This window comes from Grus americana, chromosome 14, assembly GCF_028858705.1.
Source record: "Grus americana isolate bGruAme1 chromosome 14, bGruAme1.mat, whole genome shotgun sequence".
Lineage (NCBI taxonomy): Eukaryota > Metazoa > Chordata > Aves > Gruiformes > Gruidae > Grus > Grus americana.
Genome location: NC_072865.1, coordinates 3408666 through 3428608, shown reverse-complemented (window position 1 = coordinate 3428608; position 19943 = coordinate 3408666). Strand labels below are relative to the sequence as shown.

The window sequence follows — 19943 nt, the reverse complement described above, 5'->3', positions numbered from 1 at the left end:
AAAATAACTTGGCAAATACGTTGGAATACTGGAGGAAGGCTGATGGGGCAGAAACAAAGACTTTTGGTGTATTTTAAAAATAATGTCAATCTTTAATTAAGCAAATGATAGTTCTTGTTATCAGACTTTCAAAGAGGAAGTCTATATGCATTGAAATGGAAAGCCATGGTAGAAAGTGTTTTTCTTCTTTTACCAACAACGATTTCATCGTAAGAATATTGTCAACCTGATTCATGTATTTAGGCAGAGAAAAAGACTTGGTGTTTGAATTTATCAGTCATACAATTCTAGATGAGCATTATTGCCATGGATTGGATAACAAAAGGCTTAAAAATACCTTTTCCAGTTAGTCCAAGCAATCAAGTACCTTCACAACAATGATGTAAGAACTCACCTGAAACATTAAACATAAATAAAATGTTATCACTTTCAGATCACATCACTTATTTTTTGTAGTGTTTTGTGATAATTCTTTATTGAGAAAAAGGTTTTGATTCATAATAGTAGTTTAAGACTTCCAATTGGTTTGAAATGATCTGCAGGACTGAAACTAGAGACATCAGACTAGCTGATCGGATTGGATGGTAGTAGTACCACTGCAGCGTACTTGGACCCATCTCTGAAATTGTGAAAAGCTAAAAATACTCAGTACTTTATCCAGCCCATTGTGTTACTGCCTTGCCAACTGTCCTCCCTGCCGTTGCAGTACCTGCTTTTCCTTCCTGACTCCCACCTCGTGCTGTCTCATCTCTTTCAACCACGTTTGGTTTGCCCTGCCATTGGGTGAGGTACTGTGCGGAAATCTGTGCTGTACTGTGCAGCAATCCTGCTCTCCTTCACTCACCACCTACATTAAGCAGTTGCTAATTGTAGTAGTAACGGGACATTGATGACTTTGGGAAACGAGGGCACTGTGTGCCTCGCAGAGTCAATTCTGAAGTAGCAGGAGTGGGTTTTTTCAGTCCATGCTTTCATGCCTTGAGAACTGCCTTTTATTAAAACAATCAGAACCCATTTCTTATTAAACTGATTTAGGGTTTTGTTGTTGTTGTTGTGGGTCAGAGATACCGTTATGCTGTGGGTCCAGAGTCAGTGAAAGCAGTGCAAGCTTAAGCTTTAAATACAGTACTGCTACTGTATAAACCAGATTATTATTTTTTTTTAAATTCTCTAGAAGATGATCTATGTTACTTGTAGTTAACCTCTGCCCGTTTGCCCTGCAGATGATTTTCCATACTATCCATATCAAAAATGTCCAGCAGTGTTGTGACAATCCGTGACAAGGGTTGTCTGAAGAGCCCTAAGGAGCAGTGCAAGAGAAGATACTGTAAAAATCCAGAAAGAAAGATGTGGAACTTCGGAAATGTAGCACACGTGGTTAACGACAGGGTAACTTGGAAGTGTTAGGGGTTTTCCAAGTGTATAATTAGTTCCCACTAAAGATTTTGTTCTGTATTTTATAAAATTCTGCTATTGTCAACCTACTATTATGAAATTCCGTAGAGGAGGTTTGGAATTGCGGGGAGGAGTGATAATTCCTGTCTGTATGCTCTCACTCATGCTGTTAGATATTGATTACTATTATTCTTAGTAATAACAATAACAGTGCACTGCAGCAGTTATTCTGGTAATGTTAAACTATAAACATGGAGGTAAATAGCTTTTTAACAAGCCAGGATAATTCCTTTATTCTCAAACCTCAAATATAGTTTATAGTGCAGAATGAGTCAGTGGGAAGGATCTGCTTTTATATTGCCTTCTTCTCTGAGAGAGGAAGCACAGAGAGGAGTACAGCAGTGTTGCATAGTTGGATTCATTTTGGTTTTGAAGATAGCAGATGAGAGATTTTTAGTATATTTCAGCCATCCCCATGGGGATACTAGAATAAGGCTATGGTATACAATCTTTATATCTGTTTTAACAAGCTGATTTACTACCTGTTCAGAATGTCCTTTTTGTCAAGCAGTCGGGCACCTCCTCCTCAGAGTATTTGATAAAGAGACAGGTTTTTCAGGGATGATACTTCCTGAAGTCCAGCATCCTACAAATGCAAGGAAAAGGTTTCCTCAGCCCACTGCCTTACTGGAGATGCTATTTTCTATTACAAACCCCATGCAGTTACAGTCTGCCACCCTAACTCGTACGAGGAGTTCAGTGGGTTTAATTGGGATGTCCACACATGAAGAATGTGGCACATCAGAGATTGCTAATTAGAGAAGTTGGGAGTTTTGGAAAGGCCAAGGAGCCAGTCCACAGTTTCAGAAGTATTTAAGTTAATGTAAATTCACTGATGTTATAATTACTATATTCACTGAGATGCAGTTGCACACACTAATGGTTTTTTAAAAAAAATGCTTCTGTTCAGACATCGAATCTTGTTTCCCTTGATGTCAGTGGGAATGGAATGGATTTAGGTTTTGCCATTTCCATTAAGCAAAATCAAAAATCCAATAGACAATTTCCTGTCATAAAAAGATCTGAGAGAGCAGATGGAGGAAGAATAATCTAATTGAGATGCATTTTCTTTTTTACTAGCTTGCTCTATTTCATTTTTAAGAGCATACCTAAAATGTCTTCTTCCACAAAGAGAGCTTGTTCATTAAGTCTTAAAATAAATGGCAAGCAAAAAGCTCTTTTACAAATCCAGAATGCTCGTGGTGATACCAAGCATTTCTAATAACCCATTAACACCACGAAAACTCGAACAAAAAATGATGAAGCCCTCTGTTGATTAAAGACCAGTGAAGCTTTCACCAGCGGCAGGCTTTTCTGACTCATTCTTTCTCTGGCAATAGAAAATGCAGTTGCTTCAGGGAAATGAAGGATCTCATTCATTCGAGGGGGACGGGGAAAAGGAAAGACCAGTGGCCAAGCTTTCCTCCCACGGCTGAATTACAGCGTTGGAAAGGGTTTACTCCTTCCCTTTCTGGTTCTGTTATGCCCTTCCAAATCTCTGAGAGTTGTAGTGGGAAATGTGTTTAAATCTCCATAGTCATTGATTTTGTTGATGATGGGCTGACTTTGTGTTACGGATACATTTTTCAAAAGGTGTTAAGTTATGAAAACTATGTTTAATACTTAAAATGAAGTGGAGCTTTGAAGTGTAGGAGAGAAGAAAGGGAAAGCAGTTTATCCATTAGGCTACTTTGATTCCTCAGAAGTCTTTGCAGCCCTTCAAAATAATTTCATAAACATTTAGAGAGCTTCCAGGAGGATTTATTTTATTTTGTCTTGGTGTGTTTATTTGGGTTTCTTTTAGGTTTCCCATGTTTAAGAGGAATTACACAGAGACAGCATGAAGGAACATTAGCCAGTGACCCACTTCGGAAGTGGCCACTGTCATCCAGCTGTGGGAGCTGGAAGTGAAATGGAAATGGAGGGACGGAGGATGTTCTTTCTGAATGAGGACATGATATAGCAGGGGTATGAACCCATCTATTTCAGACATCTGATTTATTTGCTTAGGTTAGAAGAGTCTGTTTTTCATCCGAACAGCCAATGTAGAGAAGCAAAGATGCTCAGATAATCACCCCACTTAGGCAATAATTAAACTCTTAAATCAGATGTTTAAACCACTTATGGAAGAATGTCTCTGTTTATTTGGATAGGGATCCTACCTTTCTCACCTGTGCCCTTTAATTTAAGAAGCTCCAAGCAGGCAGTCTTTAAGTTGGGTGATACCCTTCAGGTATGCAGAGAGGAACGTATGAATGGAGATACCGAGCGGACACGGCAACGTCAGCTCTGGAAACACCGCTGGCAGGGAGCCTGAATCCACCTGCGCTGGGCTGCAAACCCATTGTATCTTCTGAAATGCTCAGAGAAGGTGTTATGTGTTGGAGGAAGAATCCGCAGTCAGAGATGCTGCATTTTCCTGGCTGGCCAGAAGATGTAAGTTGATGATCCTACGGTACCTGTCTCTTGTTTCCTATTCCATGCTCAAAAGCTGCATGACTGCAAGAACTTCAGGCTCTGTGCATGTGAATCACATCCACAGAAACATAAAAGGTAGGGCAGCACACGTAAATGCAATTTGGAAGTAAAGATATAGGGACAGATCATCGGTGATAGAGAGACAGGGGCAGCACGGGAGGTGAAAAAGCCCCGAGTTGATGTATAGTCACCACAGCTATGCTGGTAGTCCATTCATAACCCCTATCTACAAATTAGAGGAGTATTTTGGGACAGTCCTCCACCAGCAGAGTGCTCCTGAAGGGAATATTTTCTCCAGTATAATTTAGATAAAACTCTGGGGCCCTTACCTACCCTAGAACTGGGAGCTAAAATAATAACTCACCTTCCACCCACCCACTGTACCAATTCAGAAAGATGAGCCAAAAACCGTGAACTAGGTTACACAGCACTAGAATAAGATCCAGACATCCTAGATGTTACTGAAGTAGGTGCAATGACAAAAAAATTGTGAGGCAGTTTAAGTAGAGAACAGACACCAAACAGCATGAGATTAAAAGATTCTTAATAACCTAATGATGTGAAATTATGAATAATCTAATGATATGAACAGATATAAATTCATCACTATGTGTACACTGGTAAACTAATCACTCCTCTAGATTGCAAACTGCCCTCGGTTTGTGTGTGTGTGTGCAGCAAAGCAGAGACATTCACAGGGGCCTGACTGTGTTCCGAAAGGTCTCCAAAAGCCTGTACTTCCCTAAAGTTCTGTAAAGCCTCTCACAAAATTAATTATGTGTTAATTATATGTTCTCCTACACAAACAAGGGCAGATTCAGAGACACTGGCCAAGTCTTCACTGTGCTGAGCCTGCTCCTCAAGAGGCATACATTTTATCATGTAAAAGCACCAGATCTGGCCCTTTGCAGAGTGAGGAGAAATCACACACTGAACAGGGAAGAAAAACCAGTTTGCTGCCACCCAGACAGAGGCTGAGCAAAGCAAACTCCACCAACAAAATAGCTGATAGCATGCAATCACCTTTTCATGTGTTAATAAAGGCCGACAGGTTATGGCAGCTTAGGAAATGCAATTTCTAGTTTTTAACTCGTCGGAATGCTCGGCATGGCCACAAAGAGGTTTTTACAAGAACCTCCATACAGCACTTTTTATAATACCTGTGAAAAACGTTTAACGTTTTTTCTTATGACATACTGAGGGTATCATGGTGGGATACAGTACTAAACATTGTTTTGGAGTGATTTCTCTAAAAATTACTATTTGCTTCATCTGTGTTGTGCTGAGCCCACCAGCCAGCAGGTGTGGCTGTGGAGCCTTTGGAAATCCACGGGATTTCTTCCATCAGGAGAGATGTCAGCACTGTACCCACTTCTAACAAGGATATAAAAACGCTACAGGGAAATCCCAGGGTAACTGTAGACATGAGTGCTGTATGTACAGGTGCCTTTTAGGCAGATGTAGTGTTGGTATTTTTTGTTGCACAGGACTTGAAACTATCAGTTGTGTCCTTTGCTGACAAGCTCCATTTTTAACACGTACAATTGGCATCATCCTTGGAACTACTCATGAGGTATTCGCCTCTCAGAGTTGTTAAACAACAAATTTAGTTTAGATACTGGCATATAATTTTAAGATAAAATATTCTTTAGTATAACTTAAAAGATCATTTTACTTTTTGCTATCAGATTCTTATCAGAGCTGAAATTCTTACAAGAAACAAAATTAAATTCTCCTTTGAAGCACAGAGGGATTAACAAAGATGTAGAGCTACTAAAAGATGAGAAGTGCTGTTTTTAATGCTTGTCAGAATGGTCCAGGATTTGGGAAGGTGAGAACTGCTTTTCTTAAAATATTTATTGCTGCATAAAATTGTCACTGTAATTACAACACACTGATGTTGGATTGGCTGTGTCTTCATCAAATCAGAATCATTGCAGTGGAAAACTGAATGTTGATTTTGCAGAGGAGTATTTCCAAAATTAAACAGAACAAAGTTTGCAGGATTTTAATCCGCTGTCTTGTATTTTGATATTTTAGATTGGACCTCAATTCAGTGTTCCATCTGTATTTAGCAGAACAACTGAGCACATATTCAACTACAAGTGGACTGGATTCAAGCACACACTTAACCTGCTTTTATAGCAGGATGACAGGACTGTAGGTTTAACCATGCTGCTGAACTAGAGACTACACGCCTGTAGCTACAGTAAGCACAGGGGGCAAAATGCATGCAGGATCAAACCTCAGAGACTTCTCATGTTGATACTTTCCTACTTTTCCTGTCTAATGGTGGTTGTATTTTACAGGTGGTTTTAAACACCAGCATCAAAAACTTTTTCACTTGTAAAAGGATCTTCCAGGTAGGGAATATGGGACATTCTTTTGGGGGTCTGTGCAATATTACAGAATATTTCTCTTGCAGGTGATCATCTGCTGTTTTATTCCAGGTATGTTAAGAAAACGCTGGACTGAGTGTTCCAGCTGATGTTTTGTCATAGCTTCCAAAAATGAAAGTAAATGAAGATTGTACAAAACCATTAATGATTGTGGAGTCAGCAATTGCTGAGCTGACTTACACTTGGAATAACTCAGTGAAAAAACAACAAAGCTTGGCTCATAGAAATTTCCTGAACTGGAACAGCCAACAGGATTATTTTTAGTTCAGGTTTTAAGGTTCTATCATTTAAAGGGAAAACAGTTGCCAGGTGAAAAACATGACGTACACTTTGAACAAAAGGTATTTTCTTATATGCCAGACTTTAAACAACAGATTTTTACAGGGCATCATTTCACAACTACCTCTGTTTCTTAGGTTTTCCAGCCCCACGTCATTAACAAAGATAAAGCTAATGTGAAAAAGTGAGAAGGGACATTTTAGGCAAAAGCTACTTTAGGTGTACTTTTACAGTGATGTGAGGAGATGTGAGAGTGAGTGGTCCACCATGGCCCAGGAAACCCCTTTACTCCTAAACAAGCTACAGGCTGTAGATTGGCAAGCAGGATGACAGGCATGAAGGATTTTAAAGTATTTATTAATGTTTTTTATTATTAAATATCTAGTATTTAAATATTCGCTGTGAAATTACCTATTTAGACTTCATAGAGTCTAATTTTGTATCTGTTTATCCTGTATAATTAGAAGCCATATTTAGCTTTGGCTACAGCTTTTTATCCCAGCAACTAAACATGTTTCATCTACAAGTGTTCTGAAACTTTACTTCAAAATTGTTTCAAAACAAATATTCAGTACAGCTTGATTAATGTTTCTTTTGGCAGCAGCTCTGCCTTGTGCAGCCCGAAGTCATGTTGTTTGTTTCCAGTCCCACATTTTTCCCTACGCTGTGCTGGCATAATTGCATGTGGGGTTGTGCAGTGAACCCGGTCAAGGACTTGATCTGGACTAAAATAACCTGACCAAAGATGGTTATTTTGAACTTGGATCCCTTTCCTGCACGACAGCCTCATGAAGATGCGGTGGCACCAGTGAGACAGTGGCCAGGGAAGGGAAGACTGAGAGGGGCACAGGGAAAAGCGGAGCTGCTTCACCCAGGACACAAAACTGCAACCCTGGCTTTACAAACTGAAACCCCCTACAACGACTTTAGCCTGTTCAGTATCTAAAGAAAAAATAAATAAGTAATTGTATAGCTATGATACTGTAGTCATGTTTTAATTATGTTTCTCCAATATCTATGTCTAAATTAACTGAGTTTACTATGAATTAATGGCATGCTACAGGGATTAGTATACATAGATAGATAGATAGATAGATAGATAACATGTGAGGAATCTGCATAATAATGCAAGATTAGGGAAAACACCCAAAAGTGTGTTTCTGGGAGGAAAATCTACTTAGAGAACATAAAAACTAACAGAAAATTAATAGGTATTTTATAGTTACCTTGCTGTTTTCTGTTATCAGCCCTGATTGATGATGGGTCTGCAGCAAGATGAACAGATACACATTAACAGCCGAGTAACTACAGCGTGATTCAAGAGGCCAGGCGGTATCCTCAATTGTTGGCATTCACTGGGTGTGAACTGAGGATAAATTACCTGCAGAGGCGGTAAAAGAAGCTGGAGCTAGAAAAATACCCAGTGGAGGTGTGCTAAACTGCTGTTCCACACGTTTAGCTGAAAGTGGTGGGAGTTTGGCTTATACAGAAACTGGTATCAGGGCTATATGGGAAGTGTTAGTGGGGCTTTCGTCCATCCTGTATTTTTTTTGAAAAGTAATTTCTGCTCAGTTATTACATTATCTGGTTTTGCGAGGTGTCTGTAAAGTATTTGAAAAATCTTGCTGAGCAGCAACGCTAATACAACAAGGTAACTGGAAGAGTTTATGAGCAGTAAAGTCTAGAAGCCTTAGTTCATCATAGGAGTTAGGAAGCAAATTCCAGTTCTTATCGCAATATCTTTTCCTATTTATTGTCACATATTTAAAATTTTTCATTAGCTTTCCTCTGTTGCGTTTTCCAGGTGGTGACTGACGTTGCTGGGAAAAAAATGTACAAACACCCCAAGCTAGATAGTAAGACATGGAAGAAAGTTATGAAAAGCCCAGAATGTTAAAAATAAACAATGTTAAATAAAGAACCTTATTTTTGTGTTTAAGTTTTAAATAAATATTTCTTTTATGGCTTTATAGTAACTACTTTATGGCAACTACTTAAATTCAGCAATTGCAATAGAAAATCTTAAAAATGAAGACAGTTTTAGAATAGATTTCATGGCAACAGAAAGTCACACCATCAAAATAAGGACAATTTGGGCACATCTTAATTCCTTCTTATTTAGTTTTGCATTGTGTATTAAACATCAGGACAGTGCAGCCCTTCGATTTTGCTCTCTGCCAGCCCGTTTATGGAGGAGCAATGCCCCTGCTGTGGCAGGATTAATAAAGCGCTGCTGACAGATACTAACTGTAACAGCTGCTTTTATGGGTTATCGCGTGTGGGTGTGAAAAAGCCACGCTGGCCCTCTGAAGAAAGCAGATTTACTGTAGATTAACCTTTAATGACATCACCCGGGTGTAACCGACACTTCAGAATGCTTCATAAATTTGCAAGTATTTGTAAAGTGTATCTCCTACACATGGATATCCTTACCAACACTAGACTAGTATGTCTCTGTGCCCTGTACTCAAATACTGGGACAATTAGAAGAGATTACATCAAGATTTAGATGCTAGGCTATTTTTAAAATCTCTTCCTCTCCTAATGCGTTTTCCCATATAATCCTATCTAAAAATTTATTTTGAGGGCTAGGGGTAAGTAGGGAACTGCGGGCTTAAAGTCACCAAATCCAGAAAAAGCTTACATGGGCTAGGGGTTAGAGTTAGAGCTCAGAAAAGCAGATTTCATTCACTGCATCCCAGCTCAGGAAATGTAAAAGCATACCTTGATGATCCCAGAAAGTAAAACTATCTATGAGGCTCAAAAAAAAAAAAAAAAAAAAAGAGATGTGAAAGAGGGGGGCAGAGCTTGCAAATCCTCCTAGAATAAATAATAAGATTTTCCATTTAAAATGGCCAACTGGATCTGACATGAGCTTAGAAGATGTCTGGATCGTGTTCCTTCCCTACTGTGCTGCTGGCTGAGATGGTTTGGGGTAAATCATCTAATTGCTGAACACGTCGGATTCCTCATCTGGGAAGTGGTACTGACTTTGCAAAGCCCACTGAGAGCATACTATGCTGGAATTGGTATTAAAATTTGACACTTTCCCCATAAAAGACGGGTATTTGAATTCTTTTAGAAACATGCTCAGTTTGTTCAGATACAAACAACTATCAGGCATTAGAAGGGTGGTCAGAGAAAACCAGATGATCAACTAATCTCTGCTTTTAAATGCTTTGTCTCTGGGAAATTAGTAGTTCTTTGCCTATATGCTATATGCCTCCTGCCACTCTGCGGAGTTAGCAAATCTAACAGCATTGAAAGGGGAAATCCTAACACGGAACCTCCTTGCTGGAAGAAAACTGGAAAAAAAAAAAGTGCTTTTGTGAGCAATATGGCAATAACTACTCAAGTCAGAAATACCTGTTGCACTTACTGCTGCAGCTGAAAGCATGTCCAGATTGTAGCACCACCAGCCATGGGCTATGCAAGAGGATCTAGCACAGTCAGACCAACCACGCTGCTCAAACAGTTCTGCTCTTTGCCATCACTTCCTATCTGTTTGTTTTCAATGATTTTCTGCAGAGGAATTACTATTGTCAAGTATTTTATTGCATATATGGGTAAGCGTTTAAGAAACATGCCACAGTTGCTCAACTGCAGAAGTGTATTTTCCCCAAGTGAAAACATTGATTTTCAGAGACTGCATTAGACTAAGTGTACCTTAGGTCAAGCATTACTTTGAAGTGTTGCAAACAGATATCCTTTCTTGTTGGTTGTGGGGTGTTACTGACAGTAAAAGCTGTACTTCTTCAACCTCTGTTCAATGGCATTCTTTAGATTTAGTGGAGAAAAAGTTGCACCAGCTGTTGAGACAAAATAGTTATTTTTCTAGTGTAAGTATTTTGGACTCATTGTTAATTCTTTCCTTTGTTCTGTTGCATAGAAAGCTTATGCAGAGTGTGATGAGACAAAATTACATCAGATCTACAAACACCCTCTCAAAATTCAGAAATCGAATCTTCCCTTGAGTCACTTGAATACAGCTGCTATTTATCTCATAGGATGCATTTTACTGCAGTTTGAAGAGCACACGATGCCAAAGGAGAAACTGCTCAGTAACACCGTAGGCTTTACTTCAACTGTGTGAATGTTTCTCCAAAACGCAAGTCCCTACCTTTTTATGGGGAGGAAGGATTAGCTAATAGGGAAGTGAGAAACAGCCAGCACAGGAGACATTCCTCCACTGAGAGCCTACAGATGAAGTACAGTGCAAGTTTTCCTCCCCTGACAAAGGGAAACAGGGAAAAGGGAGCACTACGTCTTGTGTCACGCAGCGGTAGGCGAAGACTTAAGCACCACATATCAGGTTCCCTGGCAAAACCCGTTGCCGTTAAAGCAATGTTCTGCCTTGTTCTGAGAAAGGTGGGATGTGTTATATTCTGAAACTATTAACCATCCTATTTTTCATTTCTGTACATTGGGTAGAGAAGCTTCAGCATGTCTGAAATGACGTTTCGGTCATTGAATGCTGAAAATTTGAAAAACTGAGATCTCAGTGAGAGGTAAATATGAGCAGTTAATAAGTGTATTATCATTAAGTCCTAGAAGCAAATGCAGCATTACTGAAGACGGAAACAATTTTGTTGATATCACTGGAGTTGAACACACTTAAGCCAGAATGAAACATAAATGTCCACATAATCCTCTGTGACCTCTCAATTATTCCCACACAGCGTAGCAGTGATTTCACAGGTTACACTGCAGGGAAGTGTAATTTAAACTTTCCATGATATGTGGGCTCGTCCCTTTAACTTTCTTATTCGGTAGGCATTGAGGCAAGTTAATCTGTAGTGTATTTTAGTTGGAGTAAGGGTTGCAGCAGAGACACTTGGGCCCACTGTGAGTCTTTGTGTTCTTTCTAGTACTGTTTTCCATAATGATTTCATCCCTATCCCAGTGTCTGATGATGAGAGGAATAGCCTTTGTATGCAGAAGACAATGTATTGATTGCCAGCCACGGTGGAGCCGCGTGGGAGACGAGTATTATATATCTACAGCTGGAGCTTGCTGGAGTAAAGAATCACTCGTACGAAACATTTGTCCTAACTTTCCATGCATAAAAACCGTTTCAGTAATAAAATACAGAATTTCCAAAATCTAGCTTAGACAAGTTTCACTCAAATATTTACAGTGAAGTATAAATATTTTCTGAGATTTAGGGAAACCTAGCAGTGTCCACTGCTGCTTATAAAATTCATGCCTCTACTTCTGGATTTTCTTTTCCTGTCTTAACTACAGTAATTCAAACCCCTGTCTCAACAGAAATGAGAAAGTTTGTTCTCTGAAATTCTGAAATTGGTTGCCATCCAAAGAGTAGCATCTTGATTCCAGGAACGGGCTAAGCATTCATTGATTTTTACCAGTATCAATGTTTGATTTGGATTGACTCCCTTAAAACTACCTCTGAAATCACATCAAACCCAGCCCCTCTTGTTAGACCATTCTTAATACCAGACCAGCTAGCTTGTGCTTGTTAATGTTGACTCTCTTTTAAACACATGCAGTCAGATTATATTGTCCCCTTTTGGTGTTACATAAAATCCACAGGTGTATAGTCAAAAAAAGGTCTGCTGTAGGGTGGCATGTGAAATATATTGGCGTGAAGAAACACCCTTTTTTAACTGGGTTAGTCATATGATTGGTATTTGGCAGAGACTCATAGCATGACACAGTGAAATCTTTTCACACTGAAGCTTCTCATATAGTAAACATTCCCAAGCACTAGACTGTATAGTTTTATTTCACCAAAGTAAAATCCCATTAAATTATAATGTGGAAACATTCTCTAGATTAATGTAATGGATGCAGCTCTTTAAGTTCTCACCATCTGTTCCACCCTTTAATTACAAAAACGAAAAAGTACAATTCACAGTCCCATCATAAAAAAAAGAGGACTAGAACTGATTTGGATGCAGAGGTATGTATTACACTCAGGCTGCCAGCATCTGTTACATACATGGTTTCACTTGACAGTAAGCTGTACTTTGCTGGTAGCACCCCTACTTTAAAAATACGTATTGGTAGTTTCAAGTGGAGAAATGGTTAGTCACTCCCTCACCTAGAAATCTTATTGTCCAGTGCTGTGGTTCTGACTTCATCTTAGATACAGCTGCTTTTCAGGATAAGTGAAATTACCGTTGTGCCTGCAAGCCACTGAACACTGTCAAATCTTTCGGGGCAAAAGAGAGTACAGAAATGTGGTAAGTGAAAAGCCACATTATAGATACACTTTGTCAGTGATTTTTAGAGTCTATCCCCTCTAAAAGCAATATTTTTTTTTAAATTTGTTCTGGATGATATTTAGAAACCATTTATATTTAAAACAGAGGAACAAAATGCAAGTATTTGCATCCAGTGACGCTGCCCAAAAGCTTTTTCATTCACAGATATATTAGTTTGCTCACCTAATAATTATGACTTTTCTGTTAAAGATACCTTACACTTTGAAGAAAGTGTATTTCAGTTTAAAAAAATCTGCTCACATAACTAGCAAAATTAATAGTAGCTGTAACACTTCACAGAAGGGGAAGTCAGAGTTGAAATGACCCTGAAAATCTTTAAACAGATACAAAAGACATCTCCTGTCTCCTGATCTGTTCACCAGCCCATGATGCCTCCTGCTATACTGGTTTCATAGTACAGAGCAAGAGTTATTTTCTTGAACACAGAAGTGTATTAAATAGTCACATAAAACCAGAAGAACTTGTTTTGAAAGAAGTCAGCCCTATCTCAAGGCTACTGTAATGTACACACCTTTATTGTGAAAATTCTTTCACTTGGTATATTATCTACACATGAGTAATTCTTGATAGATTTTGGTGCATTTGCCTGTCTCCAGTTGGACACTGTCAAAAAATCAGAGCAGTAGCAGCTGTACCAATAAAGTTTTTTTGACTACTAGAAGAATGAATATGGATGATTTTCCACTCTAATAGATACCATTTTTAAGGGAAGCATAACTGTAGTCAGGACTGTACGAAAAGGTGCATTGAGGGACTTGATTTAGAAACAGCTGCAACACGAGGATGGCAGGTTTAACAGTTACGCTGTTGAGACAAATTTGTATTGTAGCTTTGGTGCCCTGGAAGTTGCTGTTTCTGAAACAAACATTCTTCTGAGGAAGCTTGACCAGGTTTTTGTAAGATTGTTTTGATAGCAAAATGTGAATCGAAATTAAACTTGCTGTGCAGTGTCCGAGAGCATTGGGCCAGTGATCCCATGACAGAGAGCCGGTAAGCTTCTCCCTCTCGTTCTGGGCGACTGAGATCAACTGCTGTTGTAATAGACCCTGCATCGCCTCTCCGCTCAGTCAGTCCTGCAATAAATACACCTTTGTTATGGAACTGAAAAATTCTAATTGCTCAAGTTAATGACAGTTTTCTGAAACCAGTTCTCTCTGATAATACACCTGGTATCATTATTTAATTATGGAGCAACTATTCATCCAATGAAAACAACAGTCATAATTTCATTGATTTTTTCAGTTTGTAATCTGAGGAGGAAAATCACACTGGTGAAATGTACAAATTAACATCATGCTTGTGCTACATATGTACCCCTGAGAGTACATCTCTGTGTACCATGGTGGCAGGCAAGGTTAGTACTAGCTCCTGTCTTTGAACACACAGAGACCGACAGCTTTCGGATGCACTTACTGCCTACGAGTGAAATTCAGCTCGTTATTCAGCCAACGCAGCTCAAGTTCAGTATACACTTGGGCAGCCCAGCACGAGCCCAGCTTTTAAGCCTGCAAACTTTTAGGATTTGTTGGCCTGGGGTTCCAACAGCTCTGTGTGTGTAGCATCTGTATGACAGATGTGCAGTACAATATAGCGGACATGGGTACTCTGGGACTAACACGAGGAGGGTGTTACTTTGCCAGTGAACACATGCAGCGGTTATCACTAATGCTATATACATCAAAGAGGAAGTTAGACACTCTATCAGCAAGATCCCAGTTCCAGCTGATATCCCAAGGGTTTTGGCATTACCATCTACCAGGGTGATTAACGGGTCACCAATAGGAGATGAAAAAATAACATTTATTATTCAAATAGAACAAATCATGGTTTGTTGTTACTGTGATCACCAGGAGAATTTGTTACAGCTGAAGGGAGATATCTAATGTTCTCAGGGTTGACACTGCCTCTTCCCCATCATTCTTCCTCCTTCCCAAGTCACATGAGTTTGATGGATACGATGAGGAAAGGTGGGGAAAGGTGACCCAGCTGAGGGCTGGACAGGTAAATAGTGTCAGCTACTAAAAATGGAGACAGTACTTTGCCTAAGCACACACTGTTACTGATGAGGAAGCTCAGGTTTACCAAGTGTAGCTCCATCCACCTGGGGATATTCTCTTTCCAAGTAATTTACCATTGTTATTTCATTTTGTATGTTTATATATTTACTATTATTACACTCACAAATATTTGACTGTCATTGAGTTGGCATGACTAGTAGTTTCTGCTTGGGCAATATAGGATTACCAAGGATGCTTATGCTCGGGACTGACGACACATGGCTTTATAATGCCAAACCTGAGTCAGTCCATGCATTTTTATTTTCATTAATATCTTTATTTTCAAACTGGCTCTCAAACTTTCCTTAAAAGAGAAGAGACTGTTCTATCTAGGCTCTGTATAACCCAGCTACAGTAGTACAAATAATTTCAGGTTGCTACAGCATGTTCTTCCACTCCACCCTTAAAATAAGGCTTTTGGTGAGAACACTGTTATGTAAGGCTGCAAACGAGATTTGGAACAATAATAATTATCCAACTTGCCACCTATTTTTAATACCTAAGATGGAAGGCACTGAAATTCTGAATGATAATATTCGAAGAGCAAAGCACAGCAGTGAATCCACCTATTTCAATGGAATCTGATTCAGTATTAGGTTAAAAATAAGGTCAGGTTATTATTTGTAACTAGCTATTACTAATAATACACTTGTTAACCACAGTGTAGCGAAATCATGATCTAAGAATAAGCGTGCCTGTGCAGTGACTACATCATGGTTCTGCTTTGTCCTTTAGCACATACACAAATAGATTTCAAAAGAAACTTTCCCTCCCCAGTTTCTCTATTCAGAGGAAGCATTTAAGCAGCAGCCAGGACACAGCACTGCTTGGAACTGAGCTTGAGTGCTGATGCCAAGCTGGATGGCATGGCAGCAGCTTAGCCAAGGCATCTTCAGCAGGCTGTGTGTACCTGTCCTGTCACATAAGACATCTATGACATCTCCAAACAACATGGATATGATATTAACATGCTTCTAGAAGTCATGGGTACCCCCCAACTGGGCTCATGTTTCCTTCACTACAAGATACTGGCAGTGCTATGAGGGAAACATATTTACCTGGCAGGAAAGCGATGGAGGAATACCTCACATTTTCTTACTGCAATCCTTTTTTTGCAGTCTTTCTACAGATTAACTCTCTAGTTGCTTGGCCCAGATGAAGGTCATTATGACAGTAACTGTGATGTAGTATTACCTGAAGAGTAAGTATCTGGAAAAAAAATACAATAGCTATAATATGCAGAGAATGTCTTTCATTCACTCAAATAAATAGGCTACAGAATGGCTACATCAGTTAGGTGCTGCCTGGCTTAAGTTACACTTAAGCCAGGATCTCCAGGACAAGACAAGAAAAAGGCACAGAATAAAGGCAAGAGTCCTACTTATTGGTTGAAATGCACTGTGTACTACTTTGCACGGGCACAGTAAAAGAGCAGAAATGTTATGACAAGCAAGGGCAAAACATCTCTGAGAGCTCAGGCTTAATATCCTTAAGTCTGCAGGTACAGCACTTGGTCCTTCTGGATTTATAGGCAGTTAATAGGATTGCAGTCTTGTTCCAAAGAAAACGATCCTCATTACGGCCCTGAAGCCTCCCCAGCTACATTAGCCAGCTGCCTTCTTTTGGATTAGTTACTGCATTTTGCTGTAAGTCTATGCACCAAGATGAGGAGAGAAAATATATCCTGCAGAGGTTTTAGCCATAATTCAGCCATCACATTGTGTTTGAGATTTCACAGAAGTGAGCAGTGCAGCCCCTCGCTAAGATGTTGTGACTTGAAAAAAACCCCACCTCTTACAAGTCCTACATTTTTCAGATTCCTAAAGCCAACCATTTGAAAGCCAGAAACAGTGGTTTCTCCATAGTGTGCTGGCACAAAAAAGCAAAGATAGATATCTATCCCGTGCCTAACGCAGGAAACATTATGCAGGAATTGTCTGTACAAGGCATGTGGGATGTGCCAAGTTTGTGTCACTTATTAAAAAATAAAAACCACCTTGGACCATATTATCTCCATGACAACTGCTTGTATGTATTAATAATTTGTTGTGTGTTTAAGTGTAGCTTATGGAAAAGACTGAGCAATAGGAGAGCTTTTCCAAATAAAGTATTGTAACACAAGCTATGCTGATGGAGCATCACACCAAGGATCAGAAGAGTGAAGCCTTCTAGCACAAGCTTAGCAGGACATTTAAACAAATAATATAAACATCTGTGCAAAGGAAGGAATTTAAGCACGTGCCCAAGTATCTATTGACTGTGGTCTCTACTCTCTTGACTCTAAATGCTTCTGTCATGTTTGGCAAGTTAGTTAACTTTACTATCTATTTCCTGAACAGGGCTGAAATCATGTATTTGTCCATCTGGCCACAACAGCGGTATTATTTGTCCTGGCAGTGGTAGTACTTGCTGAGCGCTCTAAAGATTAAAAGTGTTAGATGATAGGTGGCACATTCAGAGCCAAGGAGGAACGTGGCCGTGTGCTCGGGGCACAGTGATGTACTTACTTCACTGGTCCTCCTGTCCAGCCAGCCAGGAGACAGCACGAGCCGAGAGCAATGTTCAGTGCCATGCTCGTAGGGACAGAGTAGGACGCAAAATATTTGCAAAATATTAAAAACCTAACATTCATGAATGAGTACTCTTATCCTAGCTTTTTAAAGATTCTTGACTATGGAAAATCTGTATCCATAGTGATTTGAAAATGTGATTTTCACAGTTACTTTGTAACTTCTTCTTTCGATAAGACTGTACACTTCCTGCTTTCTCTACCACACCAGAGCTAACTATGAACCAGCAAATTTCAAGTACTAGGTTTTGTGATATAGAGGGTTATTAATAATGAGATTCCACCCTTTACATAAGCCATTTAATTGAACTTTTAAAGTGAATAGGCCTCTGTTGATAGCACATGACAAAATCAGTGACATCACTAATACTGCTATCTGGACTCTGGAATGAGTCAAATATATAGAAATAATATTTGTTCCTGCTGACGTAACACAAATATCTGACATAAATAGCTTCACTTCTAGCTCCCATATTTTGCAATTGTTCTGCTAAAGATCACAAGATTTATTGGACTTAATGGGACTATTAAGACACAAAACATACAATACTTTGTCTCAGTAAGAGGCCAGTATCTGAATATGCGAGAGATTATATGATATATACTTCTGACTTCATTTGATCAGGAAAAGTCCCCTTCCCAAAGGGGTGGTTGACTTCTACACTGAAGTGCCAGAGTCTATACTCTTTGCTTACAAAAAAAAAAAAAAATGTATTAATCAAAGAAGGCAGCCCTACAACAAAAAGTGGCAACTCATTATTACAATATTGCACAGCCTTTTAATTCTGGATTTAGTATCAAACCACCATAGCAACAGATGCTTCAGACACACATTGACAGATAATTTAGAACCAGTAAAATATTCAGAGAGAGGTAAGTGTGAAAATTAATTTACGTGTTCCTTACTCTACAATGCTTAATCAACACTACATTCACAGTTGTACAATGCCGGGCAATACAAATATGCCTAGTTTAAACACCAACTAATGTCTCATACTACAATGGAAATGTTGGCGTGACTGCAGTAACTGATAAAATTATTGCAATTGCTAACACACACGTCAATGAGTTTGAGATTCAATTCAGACTGTTACAGAATTATCTGGCACTACAGGTAGCTTTGCAAAAAAAAAAGCTGAATAACCTACCAACTTGATGTGTGTAAAGGTAAGTGCAGTCGGCTTGAGTAGGTAACCTTTTTAAGGAAAGCCATACATATGAAACACTTGTCGCTGACTCAAGTGCTAGGATCGTGTACAGCGGTACGGACTACCCTCCACTCGTCATGCAGCCACACCCAGTCGATCTCCTTAGTTACACACCACACACACAAAAGCCTGGCATATATTCACATACTAAATATGAAGTATTATTACTGCCATCTCACAACTCACAGTTTAATCTTACTGTATATCTGAAGTACTGACAAACCCCCAACTTATGCAACACAGCAGGTATTCTTTCATTATTTCATTCTCCTTTGAAGGCTCAGATAACTAAGAAAGAAAAGCAACCGTGCTTCTCTAAACTATTGATTATGACTCTCAAGTAGGAGGGAGGGAAGAATGTGATCTGATTTCTGATCCACATATAGATTATTCAAAACAATATGACGATAAAATGCAGACCTAATGCTTGGGATGGAGATGAAAACCAAAATTTTCCTGTTCTCTGCAAGCATCCAGGTAACTGGATCCTGAATGTCCTGTGCCGAGTCCTGAATTCTCTCCTTGTCAATGGCACAGCTTCAGCTGCAAGCAGGGAGTGCTGAATCACCTACCCCTTCCAAAGCAGCATTTGTCCTGGTGCTTGAGAGCTGTGACTGAGTCTTTTCAAACAAAAAGGGTTCTTAGGCAACGCTTTAACACTAACTTGCTCTAAAGACAGCAGTGATCATTACTGCAATCTGTAAGGAGCCCTGTCTAATCCACACTAGCTGTGCTTCCCCACACCTACCAGATAAAACATCACAGGACTTTGCCTGTAGTTTCATAAGCAAATAAGCCAGGTTAATAGTTTCCTGCTGCTGAGTTTTTCTTTCTCCTCTCTCACTCCCTTTTTCCTGTTCCAGAAATACAGCTGGCAGCAGGCAACACAGTTGTGCCCCAGTTTGAGCACCAGGATCAGCACCCAGCAAACCCTCTATCTCAGCTGGATCAACCATCTGCCACAGAGCACCCAGGAGTTACGGCTGATAACCCAAACCAAGGCTGGTTCAGTTCAGCTGAAGGCTGGACCAGACCATCTCCACCGCTCCCTTCCCATGCCAGCTCAAACCACTTGCACACCCACAGAAAGAAGTGGACAAGGGTACAGATGCAGCAAAGAATGATTTCTCAAGTGGAGTAGGTTTTTTTGAACACTCATTTTCGCTGGCAACACAGGGGGAATAATGTTGATAGGGGATTACCACCAATGCCACCTTCCTGTCAGCCTAAAGCAACCAAGAGCAGAGACC

General features: G+C 39.6%; 1 long non-coding RNA gene across 1 annotated transcript; it reads right to left on the bottom strand.

The window, feature by feature from the left end:
• Nucleotides 1-170: 170 nt before the first annotated feature.
• On the bottom strand, nt 171-19072 carry LOC129212586 (uncharacterized). The gene is made up of 5 exons (XR_008579218.1): nt 15975-19072; nt 10278-10420; nt 7838-7992; nt 1938-2041; nt 171-394 (listed from the first exon to the last, which is right to left on the bottom strand). It is a non-coding gene; the product is annotated as an uncharacterized LOC129212586 (long non-coding RNA).
• Between the last annotated feature and the right edge of the window lie 871 nt (nt 19073-19943).